Raw genomic sequence first — 26899 nt, forward strand, 5'->3', positions numbered from 1 at the left:
ATTACCTATGGCAAATTTCATTAAGATCGGCTTAGTGATTTCGTAATAAATGAACAATTAATAAGGACTTAGGTGATTTACAGCTTAAGTTTGGATTACAGTATTTAAAAGCTGTTGCCCAACAACCTATTTGTAATATCACACATTAGTAAACACTGAATAAGATATAAAACAAGCTATATTATTTAATAGCTCACCATTTAAATAATTAATTGTTTACGGTAGTTAAAGAGCTAATCAGCCACTCTATCTAAAAAAAACTTTTTAATTTATGTAAACAAGAAGAGACTGAGAATGTTATCGGATTTTAACACTTCGTCCATATTATTAATATTATTAATAAAAATGAGTGTCTGTCTACCTGGCTGCTACATCTTACCGCCTTATTTTGCTTTTTGGTATGGAGATACTTTAGTTCACGAGATAGGACATACTTATCCCAGAAAAATGTACGGTTCCCACGCGATAAACTAATTTTGGCGCCACGGAATTGCAGGCGTTATCCACATAGTTAGAAATATTCGCTAAACGCGAATATAGGATAATACATTCGCGCAGTGTATTTTAAATTCATCGTCTTCTACGGAGTAAAGCCTCTCGAGCCCCGGGGGTCAGTCGGTTCTTCTCAGGCCTCAGCCAATCGCCTCCCACATACAATTTATACTTCAGTTTCGAATAATCGTATTTAGGAGTCTCGATTTAGGATAATTTTGGGGCCGGGTAATTGCGTTTTTGTATGTTTTCGTATTACGCGATGCTGTGTTTGCGAGTTTTGGGAATTTAATGACACAATTTATGTTGTACCTGTAATGTATGGTAATGTTATGTAATAAAGTCCGTCGCGAACGTTTCGGGTTAATGCTAAGTTGAAATTATGAAAATGTGCAGCAAAATTACTTTTGTAGCTTTTTTCATTCGTTCTTAATCTTAAGAAATTCAAGATAAATCTTAAAACCTCACACATTAAGATGTTGAGATTACTGGGTGAGTTACGATAAACGTAACAATTTTAATTGCCTACACAATTCTTTACATTTTCATACAGGTGTGAAAAAAATTACATGTCCGAAAATACACATTTGTTATTAATTTTCTCACAACTTACATAGCTTCAATATATAAAAGCAGTACTTAATAAAGTTTAAATAACATTAAAAGTGAAAATGGTCGAATCCGACTCTTGTATTTCAAGTGGAGGCATCATTTGCTTGATTGACGTGTAATGAGCGCCCCTTGTCGGATGACCCATAAAATATTTCAAGGTGGAGATAAACATTAAACACAGAGCTTTAGCACTCTTACTTTTGTTTCATTTTTTCTTTTAACTGTTTTGTAAGTTATCAAAAACAACCTTTTTTGAGTATCAGAATCTATGCCAGAGGAATATGGAGCTCTATTTAATCTCACAAAATGGATTTTCACGTAAAATGCGTTGCGGAAAACTATTTTCCATTTAGTTCAGTAAAGCGTGTATTCAAATAACCAGGTAGGCGACGTCGTGTATTGTGCAATTTGAGACGAACCCACGACTTCGCGAAGTACGACAAGGCGACAATTCGAAAAAGTAATAAATCGCGTCTGTTGTCGAAAAATAGGGGAATCCCCAAAACTGCACATTGCATTTTGGGACAAAATTTACTACCAGACGTTCTCAACTAAGTTTCTCAGCAATTCGCTTATCGCGCAGGAACCATAAATTTTGCCAAATTAAATACGAGTAAAGACACCCTATAGCTTGTTCTGGGAATAGTATCTCCTAGAACAGGCTATAGGCACAGTATAGATAATAGTACAAGTACTATAGGGTGCTTTCATCTAAATCGGTTCAGCAATTTAAGCGTTAAGAGGTAATAGGCAAACATACAGATACATCGTCACAATGTATATTTTCCCTTAGTCTTTTAATATTGTAAACTTCACAATTGAATTCCTTGCTAAGTCACACTATCATGGCGGTCGTCGCTAAGATTTTATGGATCGCATCCATTTCGCGACTATCATGGGATTTATTTTATGCGTCTATTCGCAGCGACTTATCATCACTTGTAGCAGTTGTAGCCTATGTAACCCGTAAGTGGTACGGCGGTGGCGCCACACGGACGCTAACGGTAACATGAGCTCCTCGCTCACTCCCGGCCCGACCATCTGATCCCGCGCTAACAGGAGCACTGATAGACACATGACGCATCGCACTCATGAGACGGCTACGGTTACAGAAATCGACTTGATTTCGTCTATGAAGATTGAACATTTAGTAGGATTGATATAAGTTAAGAATAATTTCCAAATTCAAAATTAACACTTCGCGTGACGCGTCGTGTGGAACGTGTGGAACAAACAAACACCTCAATTTTCTTTACCTTTAGTTCAAGTAATTGTCTAAAATAATTATTCTCGTGTTTGAAATAAAAATCACAAAAACAAAATAAGGAAAAAGCAGAACAAATTAATTCCAAGTTTGTATAATGTATTACGTGCAAATTAGAATTAAAATTGCGTCGTCGCACGCACAAAAATAAAAATGTTTATAAAGGTTGATTTTATTGGCAATATCGAGATAATTTGACCGTCCAAAGTTATTTATTTCGCCGTCGATAAACGCCAAAGTGCATTTAGAGTCGTTATCCACAGTGAGCCTCGTTGAAAGTTTTGCGATGAAAAAGGAAAATGTCTGAATCATAAACAAAGTCGGTTGAAATTTTTGGCACTGGAGAGCACTAACAGTACACTTCGGTGCATAAACAATGTGTTACGTGTGCCACTGTTTCGGTACACCTGAATCATCGTTTATGTTTGCTGGTTTTGGATTTATAGCTTTAATAACGAACTTTAAAAAAAGATGCGAAATGTGTGATATGATGATTTAGGTAAAAATTGGACTATTTTACTCCTAAATACTTAGCCATGAATATTATAACTAGTTACTAAGCTATGTCAAAAAAGAGTTAGGGTCCCTCTACAGTCTACACGATGAGTCGTAACTCACCATGTAGACTGTAAGCAATAAGGTACGGCTAAGCTAGTAGGTGCACATTCGACAAGGATTATGAGTGATTAATGATTATTATAGACGATAATCCTCTTAACGAGTTTGCGATTACCTGCATTTATCCATCATGTTCCAACTTGGACCGGGCGTATGAAGTTTTTAATTAGCGAAAGACGAAAGTGCAATACGAAACGGGACTATGTCCAAGGCCAACCTGTACGATATTATGATGCATTAGCATTCTCACATGGGAACGTGACGGGTTAACTATACGACCTTGCTGTTTCACTTAAGTCTTTAACATTTTGCTTTTTACGGCGAGTTTTTAGGTTTAAATTAGAAAATGTATAGTAAACTACAAAGTCCGCATTTTTCACACAAAAAGTAGTCAAAAGTAACAAAGAAATCTTTACAACAAAATTTATACTGATAAAAATATAATTATATAATAGAAGATAGCTTACTAATTAGTATAAAAAACAGAAAGCAAAATTTTAAAATAAAATATCGAATTTCATGTTTTATCAACAAGTGATAATTGTTATGAGTAATAACACAACAATTTTATTTTATTTGATGCATTTGTGATAATCTTAAATGACATTGATAAAAATGTTTGCGTTACTTTTATCTTAATCCGAGATTAACAAAATTATTGTCACTCAATATTATACAGCGACCTCATAATAAAAATATCATCACACTGTACATAATTTAACACTTTAGCGCTACTACAGGATATATCTTTATTTTTTTGTGATCTTCTTATTTTTAAATCTAATTGATGCCATAGTAAAATGTTTTGTATTTGCTAACAAGTTATTATCCATATTTACATTATCATAAATTTTAGTAGAATCGTTACGTTCGACAGTAATATTGATTTCTGTTCCTTTTAGGTACACCTCTTCGTGTCTAAGAGGTCGGACTCGTCGTAAGCAACTTCACGAAAGTCGAAACACTCTTGAAATTTCAAGTAAGTAAATTTTTTTGTGTTATTTTTGTCAACTGCTCGATAACTGTAATAATTAAATTTTTTGATCTACTTTTTAACTATACGATGTTAATAATTGAAACACATAAGTGCAAATTCATTCTAATCTTGGCCCTACCTAATGTTTAAAATTAAAGATGAATTCCACAAAAAATTACTATGTTTAACATACTGAGGTATAAGTACGGCCTAGCATGTTTAAAAAACGTAAAAAAATGTAGAGCCGAGAAAGTATTCTGTATTTTTAACCACTCTACGTCACTATTTACTGTTAAACATCTCCATCCGTTTTAAACACTATCACAACAATAGGAAATCAATTTTACAATAGACGAGTTATGTCCAGCTATCTGTGTGATATCGTGTGTATGTAACTGCACTGTACATGGATGTAGAGATAGCGTATATGCACTATCGCTATCTTCAACTATTATCGTATAATGATTGCAATCTCAAGAGACTAGCGTGTTGTCACGTTTTTATCTAAGCGATAAGTGATGAAACTATTTAGTACCATTTTATATTCTACATTCGTGTAGAGACTAAATGATGGTAGACTCCTGAACACAATCTCTATAATATTGCATTTTGTCGATAATTTTAGAAATTTTTGTTCGTTAAAATCATTTAACGAACAAAAACTTCAACGAACAGGAATTTTGAAAAATCTCCATCCTCGTGGATACCTACATTTTATTAAGAGAAAGCACCTAAAATATTCAATCATAATTTATTAAGACAGCGGAAAATTTACGCAAAATATTTTATCGTAATTTCGGAAGCTTCACTAAATATAAAATACATTGAGTTACTCCGGAAAAGTGTCGACTTGGTAATGAGCATTACCGCTTAAATGGGCCAAAGTGAAGTATCGTAAATAAGTCCCGCTGAAAAGCTTGTATCGTCGCATAATTATATCATCAAACAGTCAAACACTCAAAAATTTATTTTTTCAGCGATTTTAAAGATTTTTTAGGCAAACATTAATGGGTTTTCGACGGTTTGGTCATATTTCACAATCGTGTAAACATCGTACAAGATTATATCGCTCTTGTAGTTCTAGCCGAAATATTGCTCGTTTCAAAGAAACAAGGTAGAAAATTTTAAAGCGAGGCACACATGTCTGCCTGCATTGTTAGTTGTAACAGATTGTAAATAATATTCAGTGCAAGCTCCCAAAATAAACGTGACGGTAGCGATTAGGCGTCACCGACGTAGCCAACACGCAGCAAATAAAAGATTACCATTTTTTCACTTAAACCCACCACTTGCTTTTATTAATGGGGAGCAAAGTAAGCGTTCATTAATAAAGAGGAATTTCGTTTGTCTCTGACATTTTCAATTAAGTCTGAGTGGTAAGATGTTGAACAGTTACACTGGATAAAAACAATATCAACTTAATCAGCGAAAAATTTTTTTCCAGCCTGAGTAATTAAGCTAGCTTATCTAATTTTTTTATAAGAAAAATAATGTTTTGCAAACAAGGATAGGCTAGTTTGAGTCGTATGGATATAAAAAGCGAAGGCATTCTTCCGAGTCATTGGCGACACGGAACGTGGGGTCACCTGTCTGCTCGCATACCATCAGTGGTCGCGCTTACACCGATATGACTAGGAACGCATAATGGTGCGGTTACACATACGTTGCTCTTTGTATAGCAATATTGGGCAAAAATGTATTTTACAATTTCCAGAAAGGGGCAGTTATATGTTTTGTACTTAATTGGTTGTATATAATTTACATACTTTTTTCAATTAAACGTCACTCCGTCGCATACTCTTTTAAATCAAGTTAAATTTTTAAATTAACAAAAGTTTAATACTCAGTCTACTGCATGAAGACGTCATTGTTAATTAGGTCTGTACACAAACACAACACTTACGAGTTGATTGCTATTTTTTTACTTTACGCGTGTTGCTAAATGCTCTACAAAACCGGTGTGGATGCACCAATATAAGTCAATCGGGCCGCCATTATCGAACATGGTCAAGGTCAGGAGGTCAAAAGAGTTATAGTTGATTGAAGAAGAATTTGCCAGTAATTGCTATGATCGGATTTTGCGACGAGACGAGGCGCAGTTATTGCTAAAATTTTAGATCGAATTAGACAATGCAGGTGTTATATTTTTCGATAGACTTTTAAATGGGACAACCTTGTATATTTTTTCGATGCAGGTAGATGATATGACGTAGGCATCCGCTAAGAAAGGATTTTGATCGATTCTACCTCCAAAGGGTTAAAATAGGGGATGAAAGTTTGTATACTTCTTAACGCGAGTGAAGCCGCGGGCCAAAGCTCGTATGATATATTTTTATCTGTTTAAGGGTCATGGAAAAGAAAATTGAGTTCATTAATTTTATCAGTTTTTGAACCACGACCAAATATAAACCATATTATTTTTATTTTTGCATTGACTTAGTTCAGTACCCAATTTCGTGATATTACAGCTGTAAGAGTTTCATTTAATAAAAATAATATTTCAAAATTACCACATGTAATTGATACCTTGTTTTAATACTAACATAATAGTTGTGATCGTTAAACATATCATTAAAGTTATATAAAGCTATAAACCTTATAGTACAATGAGGTCATGACCAAGGCAAGGCAGTTATTAGAAGCAAATATGGTACGTTATACGTAGTACATCTTACTTAGTTGTTTATAAAGAAGACCGGTTTTTTTAAGACAAAAAGCCAATAAGGAGATTTTATTCAAAAATGTCTTCTAAACAGTAAGCATCGTTTGTCATAATATTTGATTTATAACCGGATAAAACAACGTTTGCTTCTACAAATCATTTTAGCATAACATCATGTCGTCATTAAACAAGGGAAACAAACAAACACGATTGTTTTAAAATTTAAGTGTTTTAACGTGTTTGTGTAACACAGGTTTCTCAAATATTAATTCATGTTGATCGTGTAGTACATGAATTTTGGTAAAATTATAATGAATTTAAAAAAAAAATATGGCTTTAGATTTTTTATCTTTACCGGATGATTTTATTCATTCAATTTGATGCATTATTTTTTTAAATAATTGTTTTAAATATTAAATTATGAAAAACTTATCCTATTATTGGTCCTTTGCATTTTTGTTTGAACATTTACCTACTTAAGGAAAGCCAATAACATTTCTGTAGTATGAAAGCTTAAATTGCCAATTATTAATTTATTTACACGTTTTACCTCGTATAAAATTTAATATTAATTATTCAAAAGTAAAGATAGAGGGTCATATGATATGCCCCATACGATATGCCACATATCGTATACAGTGTGGAATGTGGATGTGCTACAGCTTGGGTACGGGTTCCATACAAAAATGCTCTTTGTCCTTTATGACGTTATTCCTGCATCACGTGAAAATGCTAACAAGATGAGCAATTTTAAAATGGGCTAATAATGCCAGTTTACATCACTCAAGGCTAAAAAATGTCCTAATTCTAGACGCGCAGGTAGATTACGTCAATGCATTAGCGATGTGTTGTTTATCCAAATCTTTCGATAGATTAGTGAAAACGTCTTCAGTAAACAAAACAAAAAATACTTTGAAATATGAAACACCTAGCTATTATTCTGTTTTGTTTATGAAATAAGGGGGCAAACGAGCAAACGGGTCACCTGATGGAAAGCAACTACCATCGCCCATGGACACTCGCAACATCAGAAGAGCTGCAGGTGCGTTGCCGGCCTATGTTTGCCTCATAACAGTAATGGCAACTTGAATATTGAATTGTTTTTCAACAAAAAATTGTAAACCGCCTTCCAAGTTCCAACTCACAAAAAAGTATTAAATTTGTTATTATTTTAATAGTGGCATTTTCAGAACTCTGCTAAAATTCAATGTTTTTTTTACTCTACTCTCTACCCAAAATTGTTAAAATCCTTAATATTTACTCATATGTCAAGTTGGCTTTACAACGTTCGACGCAAAAATATTTCAAAAAGAATAATTCTTAATTTCTCTTATAAAGAAGTCTTTAATTTTTAATATTTCGCTGCTTGATATTTTGAAAGTTATGGAAAAAGTTGCTTGATGGTGGTTGCGATGACGACTGTTGGTTTATTTCTGATCTCGTTTCTTGAGGAGACGATTGTGATTTATAGATCAGCCTTCAAATCTGAAATAAATAAATCAGCTTATATACTAATTATGATAATATAATAGTTTTTATGATACAAGAATATTACCTAATATCGACATCAGGCTACGATTTGCTTTGTAATTGCTAAAGAGTTTATATTGCTAAGCAGATATATTCTAGAGAATTTGTCAAAGCTCGCATTAATAAGAGCCGGCTACGTTTCAATCGATTATAGTGAGAGCAAGAAAGCCGTAAACAGACAGATTGCCACAACGTCTGGGAAATTCGGTCGTACCTTGATCAAGTTGGGAACAGCCAGAATCGAGCCAGAGGAAGCAGATGCGGGATTAGGAGGATCCAATAATTCCTCCATCAAGATTTAGTCCAAAAGCGTTTGCAGCGCCGGTTAACATTGAGTCTACTCCTCCTACTATTGCATTTAATCCACTATCCTCTCCACCAACATATTGTCCAGAAGACTTTGACGCACTAGATGAGCTGGCGCTGGAGGTAGATGGATCTCTACCTCCATCTAGGATGACTTGGTTAATGTCACTCTGTATTTGTTGCTGAACATACACATGCGTAGATTAATTTATAGCACATTCATAAATACTTTATCTTTGATTAGTGGCTCTATTGTATGATAATAATACTTAATATTATATATCTGACGATTCATACATCGTCAATCTGGCCGCATGGTAAGTAGGTACCTGAAAGACTTGTATTACTTTTATACGATACGTAATATATTTAAGATTTTTATTAATATGATACATTTAAATTATATTTAGTACTCAACTATGTATGACCCAGGAGTCAGGAACATTGAAAACTTTTTGTTTTGTTCCGTCGGCGGGATTCGAACTCGCGACTCGCGAACGGCTTGATCGCTGACCATGCGCTTAACCATTGAGCCACAGAGGTCGTCAAATAATATATATAATAGTAATTAATTACTAATAATATTATAGTAAATAAGACTTACTAGGAGTGCACAGCACAAGATTATGAAGGTTGTGACTCTCATTTTGAAAGTGGGAGCCACATTGATGATTGTGACAAAATTTTCCAGTTTTTATACTAAAACATTGAATAAGAATTTACGTCATAGGGAAATAAAATTGTTTGTGCTTTATTGTAATATTGACACAATTGTCGATTATGTTATTAGGGTTCCGTACCTATCCAAAGGGTATAATAGTATTTTAAAAAGATAAAACCGACTTCAAAATTGTACGTAATTGAGAATTAGAATTCCCTATCTCGAAAACTACTGAACCGATTTTGATGAAACTTGCTGTATTCCCTAAGTTGAACCATACCTAGTAGGTACAACAAAATAGAATTACTCAAATCGGACTTGTAGTTTCGGAGATATGCGAACACAAACATAAAAAAATACATACATACATACATACATACATACGTACATACATACATACATACATACATACATACATACATACATAGTACATACATATATACATACATACATACATACATACATACATACATACATACATAGTACATACATACATACACTTAAAATTTGGTACATTTTTTTCGTCATATCTAGCGCACCTGCTATGTTAAGTGTAAACATCCTGTAGATTCAGGTTTCGTTCAAGGTTAAGAATGCGCAAGTGTAGCACAGTAGAGCACAGTAGTGTTTACGATACTTTTAATGTACTATCAGACAAGTAGATTCATGGGCAGATGGCGGACCTATGAAATTTGGTTGTGTTACCTTAAACCTAGCCGACAAATCGCTACTAACCATAAAGTTAATATACCTATCGGAATAGAGCAACAATCTCGAGCTGTCAAACGAAACCGAAATTGGTTTTCATCTGTGTGAAAAATATGTGTACGTATACACTTACACAAGCATGATTGAACATGAATTCTATGAGATTTAAATTGTCAACGTGCGGCACGTGCTGACTGGACGTCAAAAAAAGAGTGCTGCTGTCATGTATTACGCGTCTCTTTTTACCACGCAGTGTTACTGATAGTGACATCTCTCTTGCTCAGGCCTTTGTTTCTCTATTCCGCTAGGTATATTAACTTTATGCTACTAACATTGATTTGACATAGCCCGACAAAATGACGTTGGTCCGCCATCTGTCTATGAATTCATTTCTTCGATGTACCATCGATGTTTACATTGGGCGCTATCTCATAATCTCATAAGATTTATGTACACATGAAATTAACATTTTAAACTTCACATGTTATACTTTATAGCCAATTTAACTTACCGATTAACTATAATATATTATGTATCTGATTTATGAACTTGTTTTCTTTGGCCCATTGCACTTAAGAAATGATGTATCGAATTTAATTATGTTTTAAGAAAACAATACGTACGATATTGAAGGCGCAGTTGCAACCTGAAATGTGGAGAGAGAGGTCACAATAATATGAGATTTGGGGGAGGTCATGGATAGGTGGTCATGTCATCTGTAACTTGTGTGATGTGCCCCTTTGAACCGTGCGTAAGTCACAAAGGTTGGATTTAAACGCTTGACAAAAATAATACAATATACTCTTTTAATCTTGTAATTTGTAAAACTCCTGCTCCATGCGTGGCATTTTGCTTGCTTACATGCTTATCAATAAGCTAATAATAAATTTCTGCGCGTTTTTTGCTCGCGCGGATTCAGCCCATGTGAAATTGCTATGAATGATGAATCCGCGCGAGTAGAAAACGCGTAGAAAACGCGCACGTCTGAACGCGCGCTAATGATGAAATTGCTTGCGCCATACCCATGCATGTTTACACTTTTCATTTCTCCGGAAACGAGGAAATGTTTACAAAGTGTTAAGAAATCTGAGAAACACTTGCGAATTAACACCGCGCTTCGTAGTCGTATTGTTTACGATTATTTCGATATTCTGTGTATAGTCGAGCTTGTATACAGTTATCGATAATACACAGATGTGCATAAATTAAATAATCGTTTCTAAGATTTTACAGTATGTGTAATCTTGTTCTGTAGCTGCAAGTACATTTTATTCAACAATATATTATTATTTAACTTAAGTTATAACCCGAATATAAATATTCGCCTTAAAATATTTCTGATATCTATAATAACTTTTAACAGGCTATTAGGGACATAACGATAAGATTTATTGTACACATAATAATCTAAAGATATTATTATTTTATTCACACTTAATGAAGACGTAAAAGTAATAAATCTATGCAGTATCCTTTCATAAAGGCTTTTATGCTATCTTTTAAGTACCTAAGCACTTATATTAGTAGCTACTACAGGTATATTCAATATTTTACTACCCTGCTTGATTGAAGTTTACGACAATTACTTGTATTTTAATTTACGCGAGTGTTTATGTCAGATTTTAATATTCAATTTACCATGAAAACGATCGTTTCGTATTTGGAATTGATTTGTGTAGTGTGTAACAGTCTATAAATATTTAATGTTCATAAAAAAAATTAAGTTAGTATATATATAACTAATGTGTGAAAGCAACAGATAGTAAATTAATAAAAGTAAATAAATGATAATAAATTATAGAGGAGAATGGCGAGAATATAATATCGCAACTGATCACTTATAATAATTAGTAATTACAGTTCACCGGTAAATTTTAGTGAAGGATATCGGTGGTCAGTGCGTACTAAGAAGTCCAACATAGCTCTCCGGTCTCCCCATATTAACGTTTAGTACGGGAGCCCTAGAACATTTTTTTTTATTACTATCAAGGTAATTTTTTGTGAGTAGCTTCATTTTGATTAGACGAACAACATTATTATCTGCGAAAAATCTTGAAAGTGGTAGCTAACAGAAATAGAAAGGATTTCATACTTTGACTTGATGGTCCTAAAATATGGATTGCTCTATTTGTAGGACAATATTACTTTTAAATTAAATAACAGCTATTAACCTACCAATATACAAAAAATCAGCTTGTTACGGTTCCGTTTTAGGGTTCAGTAGTCAACCAAGTTTTGTTGATTACAGCACCCTATAACGGAACCCTAACGAGCTGATTTTTTGTATATTGATAGATTAATAGACATAATATAATTAATGAGTAATATTGTCCTACAAATAAAACAGTCCATATTTTAGGACCATCAATTCAAAGTATGTAATCCTTTCTATCTTTGTTAGCTACCACTTTCGAGATATTTCTCAAATAAAAATATTGTTCGTCTTATCAAAATGAAGCAACTGACAAAAAATTAGCTTGATAGTAATTTAAAAAAAATGTTCTAGGGCTCCTGGACTAGTTTGCTTTGTCGGGATAAAATCCATTATTTTCCTTTCTAGGCTCATAATATCTGTTAATATCAAACTACATGACCACGACGCCCTCAACTCCTTTGCGCAAAAAAAAACGTTTATCGCGCAGGAAACGTAAATTCCGGGATAAAAAGTGTCCCCATGATCCATTTATAAGTCCAGCAAAATTGGTTCAGTGGTTTGGGCGTGAAGAGGTACCGGACAGACAGACTGATAGATAGACAGACAGACAGACCCACTTTTGCATTTATAATAATTATGTTTATAGTATGGATTTCATTTAACTCGACTGAGTGAATTGAATACTCAGTAAAAACAGAAGCTTATCCAACAACATAATATGTTTTGACAGGTACCTACTTAACCACTTTTTATCAGCTGTTATCTAATAAACAAATCAAAACAGAATATAATAGCAATCGTTAGAACATGTCAAAGCAAATGACTTTGGATTTTTGGCTCATCGTTGCTTCCGACACGATCGATTTATCATCCATCCATCAATCAGTCGGCTTTTTACATCCAGCTAGATTTCGTGATAGCTTCCCGAGAGTCTGTAAGATTAATGAACCGCTATGGTCCGAACCGCGAGGCGAATCACAAAAAGTATAAAATACTGTGGTAGAAGTAGAATAGTTTGGATATATATAACAGCCACACGTAAAACAAGCGTGAGTTTCTCTGGTTTTGCGAATGTTCTAGGCGAGGTTAATCGCTTACCAACCGGCGAAACATCTGCTCGTTTGTCATCCTTTAAAAAATAAGTCCGCCCTTGACCTTATAGCGGTGTAAAAGTACGAAACGTTTGCGCTGGCGCCGCGCCAGCACTGTAATAGCATCGACAATGCCCTAATTAAGTATGAAATGCGATTAATTAAAAATACCAGATTTTAATGATGCTTAAAGGCCGCGTGCGGTAATTTTATATCCTGCAATCAGGTCGACTATTGAGTGTGATGTTATGTGATAAGTTTTTACGTTATTATATACATGACTATTACGAACACAATACACTCTATAATAATAACCTACTTTTTGGCAGCAGCAGCTTGCCTGCTTGAAGAAACATATCAGCTATTTTATACTAAAGGACTTTTTAAACTTTTGTATTAAACAGCTAAACAATTTATATCTCTTCTGTCGAAAATAACCGATGTAATTTGATCAAAAGCTGAGTAGAGCTCTACATAACTCTACATAATTAGTTTAAATGGTTTAAAGTTAAACCGTTGACAGAACTAATCGGTGTCTAATTCTAAAACCCTGCTATGTTCCTGTAGTGCTAGCACGGCGACCAGCGGAAATGCGAAAGTATGGACAAACTGTGGAAATAAACTTAAGGTGCCGTTCCGATCTTTTTTCGTTCCGAAAAATTCAATTAAAATGCCACTTTATGACACACTATAGTATATGTCATAATGTAGGATATTATTTGAATTTTTAGAACTATAGTCTGTCATAAAGTGGCTTTTTAATTGAATTATTCGGAACCAAAAAAGATCGGAACGGCACCTTAAGTTTATCTCCACAGTTTGTGACTATAGTCTGTCATAAAGTGGCATTTTAATTGAATTTTTCGGAACGAAAAAAGATCGGAACGGCACCTTAGGTTTATTTCCACAGTTTGTCCATACTTTCGCATTTCCGCTGGTCGCCGTGCTAGCACTACTGGTTGTTATTAATGAACCATCGGCCGACCGGATTTGTTCGGTATGTGACACACTAACCGAACTAAATTAAATCATATGGGATTACAAACCATTTATAAAACACCCGTGCCAAAATTCCCGTTGCAATTTCGTTATTATGATTTACGAGTCTAAATTAAGATTACCCCTTCTTACTGTCCCAACTTTTGTGGCGCCAAAATTTTATTTTTTTACCGATATAAAAACAATCTTACAACCTTTCTCGGGACTCAAAATCTCATACGTATTATTGTAATCATTATTAAAATCGAAGCTTATGTGTGAAGACACACTTTTCCGTTTATAAAATTTGTGTGAATGTATCTACACTTTAATCTTGCTTAATTTACTTTAATCTTAAAGTAACCAAGATCAAGAAATTGGTGTCCAACGTTTGCACATAACAATTTCTATTGTTTATCGAGTGCTCATTAGAAAGGTACAAAGGTATATTGTCAATTCCTATTGTAAACTTATCCATTGTAAATAGAATGAGAAAGGAATGTCGATTTTACAATACATAATACTATAGCTGATTCGGCGAACGTTTTGCCATAAAAGTTATTTCGGGTCTGAGAAATAAATGTAGTACACAACATTTCATGAAAACCTGTATAGCCATTTCACGTAGGTATACTAGATACTTTTCTCCTAACATAAGTCTTCCTTGGACTTCCACAAAAATTTCAAGGCTAATATTAATTAGTCAAATCGGTTCAGCCATCCTCATTCTTCGAGTGTTAGCGATACAAACAAAATTTAAATTTATTTTTTATCTATAAAGATTTGTGCGATACAAACAAAATTATTTTTTATCTATATAGATTTGTTACTAATGAAAGTTAAGGATATTTATAATTATTGTTATGACATACACAGTATTCCTTTGAACGTGACTCACAGGGAAAATATCAACAATGAATGTAATTTCATTAAGCGTTTGTGACGGAGTGGTTATAATTAGCATGCAACTTGGCCTATATTGTGGTGATATGATTGTTTACAAACCACCAACACAACACCCACTGTCCAGTCCAACCGGAACTCAGTTTACCAATATAATGGTTATCGATGAGGAATAAAATTATAGGGCTCTAAGAATTTAAAGCGAGATGCTCTATATCCATACTAATTACACTAATAGAAAGTAAATGTGTTTGATTCTTCTTCAGGCAAAAACTACTGAACGCATTTGAATCAATGTTGGCATAGCATCGCACTCGGGGATTATAAGGCTACTTTTATTCTGAAAAAGCATACAGTTTAAGTAGTTACAAATAGAAGTGACACTGTTTAGTTTTAAGTTAAAAATGCTAAAGAGATTGCATCTCAACGTGCACAATTTACATTGTACGCGTTGACTATATCGTCTCAATATCTATTCCTAGAGATATATAAATCATACGCAGTTTCAAGGTTACATGTGATATGTGGCTACGGTTGATCAGCCACAACAATATGCAATTGCAGCGCAGCTTGAAATTCTTCAGCTCCCAGTGACCTTGTTTTTAATCTAGATGCGATAACACAAGTATGCAGCGGGCAACGTGCGCTTTATTGTATTCACGTCAGCCTTAAATTCATCCTTACCGGATTAAGATCGGATTCAGAAGGTTACCCTTTAGAAAGGACGAGCCTTTTTTGTCGCAGACAAAGATAGAAGCGATGTCGATACCGCGACTTATAAGTAGCAGTTTTGTTTTACAACTGAAAGTTTAGAAATTGGTCATACGAGATCTATCTTACCTCATACGGGTCGTTGATAAATCGGTACAGATTACTCGTAAGGCATACGGATGTGATCTACTTCGCTATGTCACAATCGGCAGCCATTTGTATTATTTATTGTTAGCTTTTTAAGTTTAGCGGAAATGTTTCTCTATCTCTCTTTTAGAGCTGGGTAATCGATAAAATAAAAATATGAATTATGCCATAGAAATAAAAAAAAAAACCTATGATGATGTGAATCGCCACATGCAAGTATGTAAATTTCAATGGTGTTGGCGTTAAAAATATCCAATATGATAAAAACGTTTTAAAGATGTCAATAAAATTTATTGATAAATCGATAAAATTTTATGCCGCATTTCGAAACCCGTTAATGTCTTAACATTTTGACTTCCACATGCACTGCGGCTACCTACTCCACATTATTGTCTTCGATGGGATAATCTATACAATTTATGTTTTAAATAAACTTCATTGGAGTTTTACTGTGCCTTTTTTAGATTGTTCTGTGTATGTTTTATTCAGTAGTAATTTTAAAATCTACCTAAATCCACTTCAAAAAAATAATTGTAATAACGTATTTGCAATATTTCAAAATCAATCACGTGAAACCAATAATACTTAAATGGTAGGTAAAATTAATTTTCTCTTATAAAGCGATTTCATCTGAGATTGAAAACGGTTTTAATTAAATTCGGTCAACGAATCGTAACTCCACAAATCAATTTGAGCGATAGATACAGTGTATTTAGCGGACTTATCGGTTTTCAATAAATCCGACTTTTACAACATTTTTATAGGGCTTTTCTAGACGAGATTCACATTAAATTCTGAAATCGTAAATAAATTTATGTATTTTCTGTACGGTATGATTGTGGCTTGCAGTTAAGGGTTGGTATAAAAAGTCAGTACATAGAGACGTCCATAAATAATTAAGGGAAGGCATGGGCAAAGCCTAATCGCGTTAGCACGACAACAATTTACACTAAAATCGAATTACGTGGGAACTGGGGTAATGCTTTAAACTTGTTAAGTTTTCAATGGCCCCACAAATTGAAACAGCATCGAATCATCAATCGTCAGTCTAGGTGCAGTCGATGAAGTCACAGCTCTAATGAAAGGTTTCATTCGATTAGTGAACAATACTCTCGAGTTAGTTACGTCAATGGTTATTTACAGATAAAATGGCACGAATTCATCGATATCTTTGACAGGCCCGTCCGGACCTGTCACACTAATGTGCCTAGTCTTCAGCTGTCATCTTGTTTGCATATGCAAATTATCGGTATTCTAAATGTAAGGTAACTTTTAAATATCAACAATGGACCCAATTATCGATTATCGTTGACCTTTTATGAATTTGCGATTATGAATACCTGCAAAAAATAAAGGTTCGCTCCCACTGAAATGCCTTCAATAGTGTCCATGACACTTTGTTCCTTTTATTTAAAAATCAACAATGGAAGAAACAGGAAAACCCATTTAATAAAAAAGGAATCGTTCGTCTAGACCGGCTCTCCAAAGAATTTTAAACTCATTTTTTAAGGTTTCGTGACTCAAGGACAAAAGCGATATCTGTCCGTCGGAATAATCAAACCTGTCTCTCCGAACACAATTAATACTGAGTGCATGTACAGATGTACTTTATAAAAGTCATTACTTACAATAAGCCTTACTTTTATTTTTACCGACTTTTACGTTCTTATTTTAGTATTAAGACCATTATCATCTCAACAATAGTTTTACCCTTTTACTCAACAGCTAAGATGATGTCACAAGTTCGCGACAGTTATATTTTTTCTAACGTCTAAAGTAAAAAGTGTGATAAAAACTTCAACTCAAAATCTTGAGTTGAAGTTTTTATCGCACAACAAAAAGCAATTGCAGTAGAAGAAATGAATCACATAAACTTGCGATTACATTCCCCGAACTGTTTTACGTTCATAGAACGTTTGATCAATCTGCGGAACAAATGAACCGTGTAATAATTTTCAACATGAATCACACGCGTCCATTGAGATTTCGTCTCGAATACCGAACGATGAACACAGAGATTTATGGTAGGAGCAGTCGAGAATCATAGTGATTAATTACTGTTATATGACACGAGGTGTAAATATATATCCGGGGGTAGGTTTCGAAATTTAACCCAGTGTACTGGCAAACGCTTATGACGTCTGTAGACGCCATACATTGATTATATTGATAATATATGACTTTTGGGATGTAATTACGTCACATTTGTCTCACGAGTGGCACAACAGAATACAATATGGCTTCAGACATAATATGACGTCTTGACCATTGGATACTGGGCTATATTTCGGAACCTAGGCCAAATATGTCATTACAAATGTCAGCACTATAAACTCTGTCGGCACTAGCACCTGGTCCCAAGACGATTCATTGCATTAATACCTTTAGCTCACAAAGCTCTTGCAAAAATGCAATGTGAAAGCTTTTTTCATTCCCTTCGTGCAGATTTCTTACTTAATATTTCACTGAAATCATTCATAGGAAAGGCATGGAAATATGAAATTATATTTATGAAAGGACTGGTACAGTTACGGAATGCTGTTCTTACAAGGAAACTATTACATTATTATACTATAAGGTGTCCTTTTTCAGTATTTTACTACAGCGTTTGATTTGGTACGCTTGAAAAGCGCACAAGTATTCCTATACGTCATATTAGAACGAACAGTTGTTGCTGTACTGTGTGGATTTTATAAGAGAGTTAGTCTTCAGAATTGAAGTGAGAGTGATAGGTTAAATGTCCGGCACAGTTTCTCCGAATGCATCGTTAAACGAATTCAGTCGGCTTGCATAAGCGGCGTAATAATTGCGGGTGTCGTACAGGAATTTATGAGTCCTCTCGTTGACTCCAATCACTATCCAACATTCCCGATGCACGGAGGTGTCTGTTTAGCGAATTCGGTCGAGGTCGACTTCATTACTCGACCTAGAGTAACACAATTAGAATCACATAATTCTAAATTTGTTTGTAGATCAAACGAACTAGTTTGTAAACTGAAGATAGCGCAATGTTTACGGTCTTAATAACGTTTTGAAATTGAAACGTACAACACACGCTTGTGTAGAATTTATTTTTAAGTATATTATAGACTATAGTTTGACGACCTCTGTGGCTCAGTTGGTGGGCTATTGGTAGCTCAAGCCGGGGGTCGAGGGTTCGAATACCGCCGACGGAACAAAAAGTTTTCAAAGTTCCTGGGTCATGGATATTGGATATGTATTGAATATGTATATCATATAATAAAAATCTGAAATATATGTATAGTACAAAAGTATTAAATATATTTCCGTTGTCTAGTACCCGTAACACAAGTCCTTCAGGTGCTTACCATGGGGCCAGACTGACGTGGTGTGAAGCGTCCAAAGATATATAGTTTACCCCACAGGATAGCTACTGCTGTTAGGAAATTTAAAAATACATGTAACTAAAGTAACAAATTGTTTACGCCAATTTTGCGACACGATTTGTTCATATTTTTTGTTTACTTCGCTGTCCACATATACCATTCTATTCAATTTGACATAGATTTTATAAACTTTTAGCACCGCTAAAATTACGGAACGTGTGTTTGAATTCGTACGAGACGTGAAATATGTGTCGAATGTTTACCATAAACATAAGGGCCTACTACGAATGTGTTACGAGTACTATGGGTGCCCTTAAATAAATAAGCTGCTTACCATACTGAAACGTATGGAAAGCTAGTTATTCGTAATAGGACGCCGTTGTACGTTTGTTAACGACCGTACGTGTAAATGCAGTACGTTTTTCACACAGAAGCGTTGCAAATTAGTGAAAACATGCTAATGTATAAATATGTTTTCTCGAGAGTCGAAAAACAATCGTTCGATGTAGCTGGGGAAAACATGGAAAGCGAACACAATACCTCTAATGTTATTCCACGAATCGCAATCGTTGTAGTACTTTATGTTGTTTGTCGAGATTCACGACTAGATTTCCCCAGATTAAGTCTATTTCGTGTGCTATTTATCGAAAGTTTTGATACAAACAACATAATATATTGATAGGAGTCAATTATTACTAATACCGCTATTACAATTATTGTTTTTAGTTCTATTACTAATTATTATATATTCTGTGGTTCTATCGTTAGTAGAATCTCCATTTTAAACTCGTTAGTTTATAAACGTTACTAAATAACATCTTCTTTAGCCTACAATAATTGTAGACATCTTAATTACTTATTCACATCAATAAAAATAGTCTTAAAGTAAGCGACTCGCATGTATTAAAATAATTTACACGAAGTATAAAAGCAAAAGTATCAAGCGAGTAATAAACATCGAATGACAAGTTTTATTGGATTGGTATTTATAATAATGATGTACAAAAGCATAAAGTACAATTATCTGGCGACCGCCATGTCAGGCCGTAAACAGGCCATAATGCAGGTAGCGGCCTGCAGTCGCATTAAGTCAGGCCTTCAATAAAAACGTAAGCACCTCGCGGCCCGAACAAAGGGCCATACGTCTCGGAATTGGACGTTACCAACAGGTGTGAGGTCTGCCTTCGCGCCAGAAGCGAAGGTCCGCACCTGGTTTATGTACTCATTCTTTCACAACCTAAACTTCGTTTTAAAGACTTCGCCCGTCGTAAATTTAGTTTATGTTGGCGCAGTACCGTCTTAATTTTAGACGTTACGTAAGCACAGGAATTAGGCATACGATGGATTTGGTATCCTGAATCACTATTTATTTGCTTTTTAGCATCAATGCTACGTTGCTTTTATAATAACTAGCCGCCCAATGGTCGCCCAATGGTCGAAATTCGATCTTAATTTCAACGACATTAGGACTACTTACTACCTACCTATATTTTGTAAAAAACATTGACTTTATAATTTTTTTTTCAACTCTTGTCTCTGGGACTTACCTGATCTCAGACTGGCCGTGTAAGCATTGTCTAATAGTATCTAAGATTCAATAAAAAAACTATAATCCATTTTCAATTTGTCAACTTGTTGTCAACAGACTGCAACCATAAATAAAAAGAGTATAATTCGTATGTATAGGCTTGTCACCCAAAAATCTGGCATTTCTCATGTGTGTGTGTTGTAGTGTGTGTAATGTTTTATTTGTTAAAAAAATGTATGATAAAAGCATAATTTCAAAAAATATTAGTTCGATGCACTCCTTCACCATATAAACTATAACTGTGCAAAATTTCATGCACCTACGTTTCCCCATTTTTCGTAAAAAGGGTTACAAAGTTTTTCGTTCGCGTATTAATATTATGATAATCAATTACAGTATCGGCGATGGAATTTCAACACGTTTATCTAAATCGTTTTCTCAGAAGTATCGATAAAACGAACTTTTAGCGACATTATGCGCCTCAGTATGGTCCGAGCCCTTTCACGAATATAATTGAACTACATTTCTGTGACAAGTCGATGACTTTTCTCAAACACTTGTCTGGGTGGCCATATTGTCAAGACGTCAAGATTTTATCACTTGAATTAAGTTCGTTGCAGTTGGTTTATTGGCTACACGAACGAAACATAATATCTAAGGTTGAAACGCAGAAATTTAATATAAGTGAACGAACAGAGTTAGGTTTACATAACAACATAAAAGATAGATACTTAATAAAAAATACACAAATTATTAAAACTAATTAATAATGACTTGAGGGATATAAACCAAATTTCACAAGCTACAAAAATTCAAGTGCCTGTTAAATCCTATCTACTTTAGATCTTGTTTGCTAGCACAATCCTTAGTAGTTCCATTGGTAAATAAAGCAATAAAATTAAATGTTTTTTGTAGAGCCTCTACGAAACATTGTAGCAAAAATCTAATATGTATTCGTGATTTATTACAATGTAATTAATTCAATGAAACATTTTTATGGCTATTTTATTGCTTATTTTCATTCAACATTTATGTTTATTTTGACTAATAAAACGGTATATCTCTTATAATTGGAAGCATTTGGAAGACCAGATCGTGTGATTATGGCGCCACTCGGAGATGTTATTATCTAACATTTGCGTTATAAATGGCCAATAAAGGTTTATTATGCGGACAGCGCTTTTGGTCTGTCCAACGACTGATTTACGATCGCCGAGAACATGACGAGCTATTGTATGCATAAATCTACGCATAAACCGAAAATATGGAAAGCGAATGATATAAACTTATTAGTCATATATCTTATATAATGATGAATTTCAAGGCAGAAAGAGCAACTCGAAATCATAAGAATAATCTACATCATCCATACGAATAATATACGTGCATTTAAAATATATTAGTTTATCTTTGTCTGCGTCCTACCTCAATCTTGCTTTAATCGCTGAACTGATGTCGATGATTGTTATGGTTTTATAGTTTGAGCCACGAGAAAGTAGTATTTTTTACCCTGATAAAATACCCGCTTCTAGTGAAATTAAACTATGTTTGATCATATTAATTAATCTAGACATAAATAATTTTGTGCAGACGTCATTCATCATCGCAAAAAAAAATGTATTGCAGTATTGGCTAATGGCGATAGAGTGATCGAGTGACGTTCCTGCAGTGAAAAATAACCGTAGATGATCTCATGTGCGAAATGTAATTCTAATTCACTTATCATTGATTGATGGAACCTCGTTGGAAGCCGTTCGTTCATACGGCTTTACATCACCTACAGATTACATCTAAACGTTAGAAACGCCAAACGACCATTAAGCTTCTGTTCAATTTATTAACGCCACGATTTCTTTAATATGTACTATGTATTTGAAACACTTATGGATTGTATATGCACTTTTCTTGTTCCTAAATATTTGTTCAATAAACTAAAATTTATCATTTAACGATGTTTAGGGCCTATTTCACAACTTCCTGATAAGTGCCGAATAGGCTATCCACCGAGTGGTGGAATATAGATAGAGAATGGAACATCTATCAAATAAGTTGTGGATAGCCTATCCGGCACCTTATCAGGAAGTGGTGAAACAGGCCATAAGTTAATAGATTAGTTAATCTTAAAAAGTAATCAGGGTAATTAGAGGAACTCAAATATATGGTATTATAATACTATCACCCACTAACGCAACCATTTATAGGAATCATCATTTACTGCCTACTCGTACAATCTTCGGTATTTGTCACTGGTGCAAGCTTATGCGCCATTGAAATACTATAATGCATATAAAGGACCAAGCCGAGCATTAATCTTTATTCCTTCCCTGATCACGATATGTCATATTGACAATCAGATTTAGATACTACAAATATTACAAACAGCTCGACTTCAGAGCATTCGGTTCCTGAGATTTATACCCGGTATCGATTTTGTTCTACGGGGCATGATATAATAATTCAATTTCATATTTGAAATGAGTTAAAACTAGATAATAAATTATTATTATGTAGATATTTCTAAACTAATATTATGAATGTGAATGTGTATCTGACTGTTCTTTCATCGCGCTTAAACTGCTGAATAGATTTCTTTAAAATTGGTATGCATATACTTTGAGTCCCGGGAAAGAAACTATAGAATACTTTAAACCCGAAATAATGTACCGTGTTTTTCACAAGATAAACGAATTTGGACGTAACGAAGTTGCGGGTAATGTTTAGTCTTAATAAATACACCGTTCGTACAAAAATTCACTTACTACCTATAGTGCAATAAATATTAAGAGAAAATCCACTGATAAAATCACTAAATGCATTCAGCACAAAATACACTACAAAACCTGACAAAACTACGTATCAGATAGCTTAATGGCTATGCCATTAAGACGTGCCTTATTATAGTAACCGACGCGTAAATTTAAGTAGCCAATAATTTTCAGAGACATCGATCAAAATTGATAGCAGCCAGATAAATCAGCGTCAGTGCACAAGTGGGCCTTGATTATTCGAGCAGAGCCAGGGGCCGGATTCTCAGACATCGAAAGTCGTTTCGATATTTCACTGTCTTAACAGGAGACAGCATGAAAGCACGAGTGAGACCTGAACTAAGCCTGGGATAGATGCGACATTAGAGGTGTAATGCCTTCCACATCGGATTGGGTCTTGTAATTTTTTTTAATCAGGCCAGTTACCCAGACATCCTATAGTTTCAAGAGTCTGGGTCGTACACGAGAGCACTATTAACTTCCTTTACTCCTGTAAGTCAGTCAGACGGATGACGGCGAAAGATTAGGCGCAGGCATGGATCATCTTGTCAGACACTCATGTGATTAGCCTGGCAATTAGAACGTAGTTCTTGACTCGGAGATGCTGTGTTCGATAATCGCATTGTAGAAACTAGAAATATTCTTTTCAAGTTTAGGACATAGGCTTATGTCTAACTACGTTCTTTACCACTGGACCACAGAGGCGTTTTATATTCGAAGCATGAGAATCTGGCCCTAGGTGACTCAGATCATTATACAGCGATCTGCCTAAAGGCTTCACCGTACTTTATAATTGCACGTAGACAATGCAGGAACAGCGCAGACGCATGAATAATACATGGTAAAAACCCCCTGATGCTACGATAGCCGGCCACAATGAGACACATGTTTGTTTATTTGCTATCCCACCTGTGTTAAAGGTTGCCAGACGAAAATAAAACAGAGTTCTTAGTCAAAATGCATTCGCTAGTTTCGATAGCGAAGTTGGAAGTCAAAAATGTATGGGATTTGATATAAGTTAAACTTTTAACGCATCGCTAAGTGTCATGGCGCTTTCAATGTGTACTGATATAATATGATAAATCCCATACGTTTTTAACATCTAATATCGTTATCGAAACTAGCGAACGCTTTTTGACTAGGAAGGCCAGAAGGGCAACAAAAATCTTACATTTTCACACGAACACCAGAGATTTAAAGTTATCTGATTTTTAATTTTGGTGAAATAAGGCTATAATTCAAACAATTACGCGAAGGAAATTGGAAGCGGGGCGTAATTTAGGCGCGAACATAAAGAAAAAACACCATAAATTAATCATATTAAAAATTGTTTGTGTTCGGGAGATAAAATACGATCGTAAACAATACACAAACCGCCATATTAGTAAAAGAAGTGGGCGTGAGAATTCCGTAGTAAATTACATGAATACGGCATACTAAAAATATATGGAGATGAATCATGCCATTCAGAAATGGCGGAGTGACGCTGTGTGCCGATAAGGGTCGTTTCACCGAACATACAGTACGATGATTGCATACCGACAGATCAAAAGCGACAGATCTACTACTTATAACAGCTTCGAGTCATATGAAAGACGCCTCCGTGGTCGAGTGGTAAAGGGCGCGGCTCTTGACTCGGAGGTCGTGGGTTCAATTCCCACATTGGAAACATGTTTTTTCCAAGTTTGGTTAGGACAATGCAGGTTGATCACCCGATTGTCTGACAAGTAAGATGATCCATGCATCGGATGGGCATGTAAAAAGCCTGATCTCTCGCCAGTCGTGTCGGTCGTCCGTCCCACTGGGTTATGAGAGTAAAAGGAATAGAGAGTGCTCTTGTGTACTGCGCACACACTTGGGCACTATAAAATTACTTCTGCGTAACTGGTCTGGTTTCAATTAAACCGGCCACCGTAACCGAAACCGGTGTGGGGAGTATTGTTATATAGACTGCATAATATAACATTTTTTATTGATTTAAGCGCGCCCCTAGGAGTAGGAAACCAGATCTACTCTGTACATCTGGTGTCGCATACTACGGTGATCTCGTGGACAGCGCTAGGAACTTCCGTGCCTTCAAGCGTTTTTGTCACAATTACTACTGGCAACAGTCTAACACAATAAATTAACTTAGCTCTAGCGTAGTAGTCACTATTATTATTAACGTTTATTCCCGTGGTGCTCCCCCCTTCCAGTTCTTTGACTTTCGGTCACTGCAACCTTGTGCTGTCTCCCGCTTTATATGGGGAGGGAATCTGGAATTCTTCCTACTCCTCCTATTTTCTTCTGATTAATTTCGTTGCGGGTCCCAAGACAGCTTTAGCATGTCCCTCGGGCTCCCTGAGATCATATCAAAGGGTTTTCGTGGTTGGATACCGCTGTCAATCCTGGCGACACAGGAGATACAGTGGTGGGAATGAGTGGTGGGCCAAAGCCCGTTAAAAAAAAAAAAAAAAAAAACGCGCCCCTAGACGATCAATTTATGGTGCAATATCAAGTATTGTGCAATATTATTGACCGATCGGGTTAATATAAATAAATTGTTCAATAATATTGTTCAATGATATTGCACAATAAAATTGATCGTCTAGGGGCCCACTTAGATAGCTTTATGTAGCAAAATATTGCAGTATCACGACACACGGCTGAGAGTATGCGTCGTCAAAAAACAGTCGACTACATTTGATTTCATGATTATTATTTTTAATTATTCATTTCAACGATATTATTATTTTCTTTGGCGACAACATCAGATAAATGCTTGCCTTATGAATTTCCTTTTCAATGAAAATAAAAATATAATTTTTGGATATTTTTGCGTGAGCTATTATAATTATTACACTTTTCAATTTCTTATTCGAACATTTCCGCTTATTCAACATCAATGAGTTTATATTATATTCCTTCACCATATCTAAATATCTGAATATTTCATGATTTTAAAGGCAATTCCAAATTGAAATGGACAATCAATTTTCCTAATTAAAGGTTTATAATTTATATTTAGAATTCTATAACTAATTCAACATTAAATTTATCAGAACATAATATTATATAATTATTATTGACGCGAGGCAAAATGTCGATGTTACTCGTAGTTAATTAACTGACGCAAATCACTACGACCGAACATGACGCAGTTACGCTGTTAACAATTTTGTATCAGTTTATGTCATGTCTATAATATTAATATATCATGTTATTGTTAAGTTATGGAATATGTATAACGTTTGTTCCAGATATGTAATAGAAATGTAACGGTTACTTAAAGTTGAAAGTGAAAATTATAAGATGCAAAATATATTCGGTCTTGCCATCTGTTGAAGAGTTGTTTTGAGACCATTTTGTACAGAATTTTTCTCTAATCAACTGTTCAACGGGTGTTTAAATCTTTTGTAGTAAGACCGATTATTTTTAGCTAGATGACACTGTAAGCTTCGCATCA

The 26899-nt window shown here is 34.8% G+C and overlaps 2 protein-coding genes across 3 annotated transcripts in view; one reads left to right on the top strand and one right to left on the bottom strand.

The window, feature by feature from the left end:
• LOC121731183 (synapsin) overlaps positions 1-26899 on the bottom strand; it is a 106509-nt gene that overhangs the window by 37193 nt on the left and 42417 nt on the right. The window lies entirely within an intron of this gene.
• Positions 1-26899, top strand: part of LOC121730864 (tissue inhibitor of metalloproteinase) — a 58486-nt gene that overhangs the window by 9380 nt on the left and 22207 nt on the right. Inside the window, exon 2 of one of the 2 annotated variants that reach the window (XM_042120061.1) lies at positions 3889-3969. The gene's annotated coding sequence lies outside the window, so the exon portion shown is untranslated. The remainder of the gene's footprint in view (positions 1-3888; positions 3970-26899) is intronic. The other variant, XM_042120062.1, reaches the window with a different exon arrangement.

The sequence above is a fragment of the Aricia agestis genome, chromosome 10, assembly GCF_905147365.1.
Source record: "Aricia agestis chromosome 10, ilAriAges1.1, whole genome shotgun sequence".
Taxonomy (NCBI): domain Eukaryota; kingdom Metazoa; phylum Arthropoda; class Insecta; order Lepidoptera; family Lycaenidae; genus Aricia; species Aricia agestis.